Consider the following 8,194-nt stretch of genomic DNA (forward strand, 5'->3'; position numbering starts at 1 on the left):
GCGTCCTTTTAAAGCTCCACTGGGTCCCTTCCTCGCTTCCTATTGGTTAATTGTCTTCATCCCCAATTTCTTTCACCTGGGCCCAAGGAGCACCTCTGAGAGCGTTGAACCCCAGGTCTTGTTCACAACTAACCTGACCCTAATCTCCTGTTCTCTGGGTGCAACTCTCTCTAAGATGGGTCCCCATTTTTGGCAAGAAATGACCCTGCTGATCAAGGACAGGTATCCAATAAGCAAAGCAAGCATGTCTGATGGGCAATCTCCTCCCATGTGATTTACTGCCTCTGAGAACCTGCTGAAGGGCCAGCTATGAGTTGATTCTGACTTGACAGTACCCAACAGCAACACTCATCTGTAGCAAACACTTCCATGTGGAGTGCACCATAGCTTAATGTGATGGAAAACACGTGAAATTATTGGCTATAGTTAAAGAAGGATAAGTCAGCCTGGGTTTCCTGTTCTTCCTAGGTCCTCCGTCCTCATTAGAGTCTGAATAATGGCTTTAAATCTGTAGGAAGAGGATGTGGGTTTTGGATAGAGGCAGAGGTTAGACATACTTAGAAGCAGAATCTCTGACGTGGTGTACGGAAAATGTGAAATTGGTCCTTACAGATTCGCAAGTAAGCTTGTCTCACATACTTTGGGCATTGGGATGCGGTGGGGCCAGTCCTTGCAAAAGGACATCATGCTGGATAAAGGGTCAGAGAAGGACCCTCACTGAGATGGGCTGACACAGTGGGCTTACACATCGCAGTGCTTGTATGGCTGGCCCAGGGGTGGGTAGTGTTCTGACCTGATGTATATGGTTTAGCTGTGACCAGAATAGACTGTGACACTGGACAACAGAAGCAGTTGTGTGTACTGTGCTTGAGGGGCGGAAGTTAATCTGACACTGGTTAGTGAATCCCCAACCTGATACTCGGTAGAAAATCTCTTTCACCAGAAAGTCAGCATCAAGCACAAGATTGTTGACAGGTGGGAGGAGTGACGACACAGGAGGGTGTTGTTGGGATTTTCCTGAATTCTGCTAATCAGCCAGAGCTGGATGCTTGATTCCCCCCAACCTGGGCAGCCCCACCTTACCCTATAACCAGCCCTCCCTTACCCTATAACCAGCCCCACCTTACCCTATAACCAGCCCCACCTTACCCTATAACCAGCCCCACCTTACCCTATAACCAGCCCCACCTTACCCTATAACCAGCCCTCCCTTACCCTGCAGCCTGGGGTCCCAACAGCCCTGGACACCCCTTTCCATTCCTATAACTCAAGATTCCCTCTTGATAGCGTAATGTGGGTTTTCATCTGTACTTTTGTTCAAATCCCCTTTTTAACCTTGTCTTGTGAATCAGATGAAGTTTACAGGGTGCATCAGTTTTCCATTCAACATTTCACATGCATTTTGGGTGCGAGGGTCCAGAGCCAATTGGTTTCCACTGAATAATCCACACACGTTGTTTTCACGAATCCTCGGCGATCTCTGCTGTCTAACAGCACTCTCCCACTTCCTCCTTGTGTTTCCTGCTTCCATTCTGTCTCCTTTCCTAACTTTTCCTGCCTTCTGAATTTTCATCTGAGTAAATGCTGCCCCTTTCAACTCAGATCGGTGATTTTTCCATGGATATGAACCTTCCTAGTGTTGTTTCCCTTAAAGGTCTTTCTTTTGCTTATGTGAAAATTTACCTTTGAGGTTGACTTCAGTTCCAGGTGACAGTCTGAGAGAGTCTGCCAGTCTCTATCCAATCAGTAAACCTGCTCTTTTTTTAAAAAAAAAAATCTTATTTGATAACTCAACATATTACAGAACAAATTGGCATTTGATTTAGCTAGTCATCAATGTTTTGCTTTTACAATTGGTGGTCACCGTGTGATCACTCTCCCACTTCCTCTAGTTCCCATTCATCCCTCCATCTTCTCGATTCCTAATCTGAGTTTTCACTTTGGGCAAATGCTGCCCTTGTGTTCAAAAGTGCTGAATATCTCTCTGGTATTATTGTTTGCCTTGTAGATCTGCGATTGTTTATGTCTGGTCTTTTTTTAAAAAACATACTTTGAGGGTGGATTTTTTTTTTTTTGCACATTTTTCTCTCATTCTACCCAGGACATTCTAATTTATTGTATTTCAGAGGACTTGGTAGTGATAAATAGGCCCCAGATAATTGTCCTAATCTCAAAGTCCTGGAAGTTGACCTTCTCATATTTTGTTAGCCCTTCTCACCAACTGTTTCCCTCATGGTTGATTTCTTTCAATATCTTTGCTCTGGAAAGGGAGATATCATTAGCACACCTTAGATGACCCCTCACAAGCTGTTTATCGTATTTTTATTTTATTTATTATATTTTTATTTTTTATTGTAGATTGGTTTGCAAGCAAAATTTGTTTACATTGTGTTTTCTTCATGTACATTGTGCTTCACACAATCATTCCCATAAACTGTGTTTTACAAAATTAATGTCTTTTCAGGTCCCCACTAGACCTATCCTATTATTCATCCCCTCCCTCTACCCACCAAACTCTGTGACCCCATGATGTTCCCCCTGTCTCCACCTGCGGCCCCCCATCACAATTTTGTCTCCTGTATGTTTTACTCTATTAAAGCACATATTTGAAGCACATGCAAACACATGTTTAGAAAATATCCTCCCTCACATCTGTATGTATTCATTATGTTGAGTGAAATCTCACAGTCACAAAAGGGTAAATACTGCATAAGACCCTGTTCTAGAACTAAAATAGACTCAGGGTGGGGGGGGAGAACTGGAAAAGAACAGATAGATCATGAACTGCACCAGAAGAGCTGAAGTGAAGGGCTGCTTGAAAAGAATGGATAATTAGACATTATGTGTGACAAGAATCTGGAACAAAATGTGAATTACAAAGTGAGCTGGGGGAGGGAGAGGGAGGAAAATGTGTATAAATACATGAATGAAAACCCAGCCCGTAAGCTTTCACTAAAATCTTAATTAAAAAGAGAGAGGGGTGGGGGAAGCCAGCTGCGTCTATTCAGGCAGGCTTATATAATCTCATAAAATCCGTTATTTACCCTTACAACGTGGAAGAAAACACACCCATGACTCGATTTTCACTCAAATGATATTGGGTCTATATGGAGAACTTCAGTGAGCTCTGGTAGCCTACAGGTAAGAAACTGTGTTGTAATCCCAAAGGCACATGGTTCAAATCCACCAGCTGCTCCACAGAAGGATGGGGAACCTCCTCCTGTACAATTAATTGCCTCTGAAAACCTGCTGGAGTATCAGCTATGGGTTGGTTCCAACTTGATGACACACAACAAAAACAAAGTAAACCACACCAATGAGTTTCAGTATAACAGATTGTGAGACTGGCACAGGATCAGGCAGGATTTTGCTCTGTTGTACAAGAGTCATTACAACTGCACCTAACAACAAGAAGGTGAACACCACCACCCGGGAGGCATTCACCCTTAGGACGATCAATCATGTAAGGTAATAAGGACAGCATTTGCCCAGGGAAAAGATCAGAAGGTAAGACGGGACAGGATAGAAGGATCAATGGAAATGAGAATCATAGGAAGGAAGTGGGAAATGTCTGATTATATTGTGAGTCCTTGTAATTACTTAAGATAGTGAAACAAATGTGTGTAAATGGTTGAAAATAAAAATCCATTTGCTCTATCAATTTTCACTCATTTTTTTTTTAAATCCTATATATATTCCTGGGTCTGATTCTATGATTTAAATTCTTTTTAAACTGTTTATGTTTTAATCTATATGAGCCTCATAGACTGTAACCATGGATTCTGGAACTAAATTGCCCTGAATCTCAGTTTCCACCTTTGCTGCCACTGACTGTCAGCCAGTACATGAGGGTCTTCATCCCTCTCACTGACCCTCTGCTTTACTTCAGTCAGTGAAAAGAGTCCAGGTCACTTGCCTCCAGCCTTGGCATTTTCAGTTGCTTCTGTTGCCTATGAAAGTTGGACAATGAAAAAGGAAGATTAAAGAGCAGACACCTTTGAATTTGGTGTTGAAGAAGAGTATTGAACACACCATGACCTGTCAAAGAGCAAACAAATCTGTCTTGGAGGAAGTGGAACCAGCGTGCTCCTGAGAGGCAAGGATAAGAAAATGTCATCGCAAACCCTCTGGGCATGTTTTCCTACTGGGAGGTTCCAGTCTTTGGAAGAAGACACCATGCTGGGGAAAAGTAAAGGATCCGTGAAAGAGGAAAAGACCCTCCGAAATGGACTGACACGTTGTTCTTGTGTACCATAGAGTCAGAACCGACCCGTAGCTGACCCTCCGGCAGGTGTTGTGAGGCTGTTAATTGCACTGGAGGAGATTGCCCATCTTTCTCCCACAGAGCAGCTTCTGGATTCGAATTGCATACCTTTGGGATTGCAACACAGCTTCTTGCCACTATGCCACCCTGGTGACTGCAATAATGGGCTCAAGAGTGATAGACTGAAGATGGTGTAGGAAGAGACAACGGTTCTGATCTGTTGTTCATGTTCACAGTGCTGAGTCCTACTCAACTCCACAGCACCACCACCAACATCTACTTGACCAAACCTGATGTCCTTCTCCAGGGACTGACCTCTGCAGGTAAAATGCCCAAAGTATCCGAGACAGTCTTGCTATCCTCACCTCTGAAGAGCATTACAGCTGCACTATGGTAGGCTTTACTGCTGTTCCAGCAGCCCATGTGATACTCTGTAGCCTTCACCAGCACCACTACTCAAAGATTTCAACTCTCCTCCAGTCTTCCCGATTCACTGTCCAACTTTCACACGCACGCGAAGCAACTGAAGAGTCCATGGGTCTAGTTGTTCTGATCCCGCCCTCCGACAGCACCACTGACTGCCTATCTTATTTGTAATAAACTTCTGAGTTGCAAGGACATATCCTAGTTCCGGTGCTCAGGAATTTCCAGAAGTCTAAGTTTCTCCTATTTATAACCTTCTTGATTATGCACCCTCTGATCCCAGCTCCCCAGCAGCCTTCCTATTTCTAGACTGAAGCAGCACGATGATGTAATTAATGAGCCTTCTGTGTGTCACCTCTTCTTGAGGGTGACTTCTGCTGCTTCTTGGAAGTATTCAGGACAGAAAAATAATGTGATTACCTTTTTTACCCCCCTTAAAAAAACCCCAACCCACCAAACTCCAAAACTCTTTTTGTTGTATTTGGGTGGAACTTTACAGAGCAAGTTCTTTCTTTCTTTTTTTTTTTTTTAGCAAGTTCATTTTTCATTCAACAATTTATGTGTTTTGGTGGGTGGCGCTGGTTTCAATCTCTTTAATGCAGCAGCACTCTTCCCATTCCTTTCCTGGAATTCCTGGAATTTCCACTCATCCTTATATTCTGCTCCTTCCTAGGTCTATTTGCTGTCTCTTAGCTCTGATGGCCAAGTGGTAAAAAGCTGCACTGCCATCTCAAAGGTACAGAGTTCAGATCCACCAGCTGCTCCTTGGATAGGCAATCTCCTCTTGTGTGATTTATTGTCTCCAAAAGCCAGATATGAGTCAGTTCTGACTCAATGATACAGAACAACAAAATGGTGAATGATCTGTCCTTTATATAGATTGAGAAGTTATGGAGATAAGGCACATCCCTGGCATGCACCCTTTCCGATTTTGAACCATGCTGTGTTTTCTTGCTCTTTCCTGATGACTGCCTCTTGGTCCAAGTATAGGTTTTGCATAAGCACAATCAAGTGTTCTGGGATTTCCCATTCTTCTCAGAGTTAGCCAATTGTTGTGATCCATACAGCCAAATATCTATAGATTGAAAATGACCATGTTCTTGTTGCTGCTGTTATGTGCTGTTGAGCCAACTATGGCCCATAATGACCCTATCTAGACCCTATCTATGAACAATAGCTCTTAATCCATATTGCTTCAGTTCACACTGGAGGCTACAGTCCTTGACCTCCTGCACCAAATGTGTCAGGCCATCACATCATACAAATAGCTACACAGACATGACTATCCACATGCTTCTGCACCAATCATTGGGTCCAGTGTTCATTGGAAGATTCACAGACTTTATTCACAATCGTGAGGTTTATTGGAGAAGTAGTTCAAAGAATGGGGGAGGCAAAGAATATCTCCCAATTTAATTTGGGGTTTAGTCCAGTAGTCTCAAGCCAGATTAACAAGGCAGAATTCCTCAAACAGTGGATGTCCAGGCTTACTTAGTTCAACTGCACAAATGCAAGAAGCTTCTGATTTCTTAGATCATCCAGCAAACTTTGTCTCAGAGCAGTTGTAAGTCAGCTTTTTCTTCAATCATCACACAAGCAATACTTTTAACTGTGGCTTTTATCATAGAGCAGTTACAAGTCAGTATTTCCTTTAGTCATCCAGCAAGTAAAATCTTTAACTGTGGCCTTTATCTACAGGATTCCTCTCATTGGATCTTACCACAGTCTCTTCACAGCAGTGTCATATTTTTTTTAACTCAGAAGAGGCCTATTTGACTGTGTCAATCTGTAAAATTCTATAAGTGTGAAACACTGTTTAATTGGTGTAGGACCAGACTGGGCTGTGCTGCCCTAACCTTGGCTTTTCCATCATCTTTTCAGTGCTTCATGAAGAAGCTTGAATTCAGTGGTGTTTTTTTGTGGTTTGGTTTGGTTTTTTTTCTTTCTCATCATCTGTTTATTGCAGCTGTCCCAATGGTATGCCTTAGGCAGCATCTCTGCCATTTGAAAAGCCCATCTGTCACTTTAGCAGAGATTTCCTTTTCCTGTGTGGGGTCAGAACAGAGGTAATTGGTCACAAATCTTAAATATAGTAGCAGTTATAGTCTGCAGAGAGCTGCACTGCTAACGCAAAGACAGATCCTCTCTGGTGGTTCGGACCCACTGGCAGCTCTGCAGGAGAGGGAGGACCAGTCATCTTTCATGGAATTTGTTGTTGTTGTTTACCATCAAGTCACAATCTACCTATAACTGACCCTCTGGCAGCTTTTCAGAGGGAGTTAATCTCATGGGAGGAGATTGCCCATCCTTCTCCCAGGGAGCAACTGGTGGCCTTGAACTGTGTGCCTTCAGGATTGCAGCATAAGGCACTATCTCTTATATTGATCTCACACCTGTCAATAATTTGCAAGACCATTTGTCCACAGTTAAGGACTGGAGACCATGACCCTCAACTGAGGCTAACACAATGGCTAGTAGAGCCAATTTTCAAAGGTTTTGACACCTTAAAAAATGAGCTCAAAATAGATCCTTGGGAAATACTCTCTGCATTTTTTTTACTGTTTACATAGGAAGAAAAAAATAAACACTAAAATTAATAAACACAGGTTTTGGAGTCCTACTGACCTGGATTTGAATACTGACTCCTCTATGTGTTGCTTGAGATGTGAGAAAGTTGCAATTTCCTCAGGTTTCTTTTCTTTAAAGAAAAATATATTTGGAAAAGGAAGATAACAGATTCTACCTCATAGTCCTCTGGTGAGGATTAAATAAAATCGTCATTATAAAACATTTAGTGTACTGCTTCTTGTTGTTGTTAGGTGCCGTAGAGTACAATTCATCATGACTCTGGGACATAGTGACATAGTCACTGCATCAGTCCACCTGGTTGAGCATCTTGCTCTTCTTTGCTGTCCCCTCACTTTCCAACCATGATGTCCTCTCCAAGAAATAACCTCTCCTAGCAATCTGCAAGTTCAAGCTGAAGTTGAGGAAAATTAAACCAAATTCACGGCAACCAAAATAGGATTTTGAGTCTATCCCACCTGAATTTCAGAAACCTCTCAGGAACAGGTTTGAGGCCTTGAACACTAATGAGCGAAGACGAGATGAGTTGTGGAAGGATATCAAGGGTATCATCCAGGAAGAATGCAAACGGCCATTGCAAAGACAGAAGAGGAAGAGAAGACCAAAATGGATATCAGAAGAAACTCTGAAAATTGCACTGGAGCGCAGAGAAGCCAAAGCACAAGGAAGAATTCAAGATATTAAAGTGTTGAATAGAAGATTTCAAAAGGCAGCACGGGATGACAAAAAAAATATTACAATGAAATGTGCAAGGAGTTGGAGTCAGAAAATCAAAAGGGCCATCAACATACAAAAATCAGTTGGCTTTCTCTACCGTGACAAAAAGAATACAGAGCCAGAACTAAGAGAAACAATACCTTTCACAATAGCTAGTCACAAGATTAAGTACTTGGGAATAAATTTAACCAGAAGTACAAAGGA

The sequence above is a fragment of the Elephantulus edwardii genome, unplaced genomic scaffold (assembly GCF_000299155.1).
Source record: "Elephantulus edwardii isolate Elephantulus edwardi_28Jun2011 unplaced genomic scaffold, EleEdw1.0 scaffold00562, whole genome shotgun sequence".
Lineage (NCBI taxonomy): Eukaryota > Metazoa > Chordata > Mammalia > Macroscelidea > Macroscelididae > Elephantulus > Elephantulus edwardii.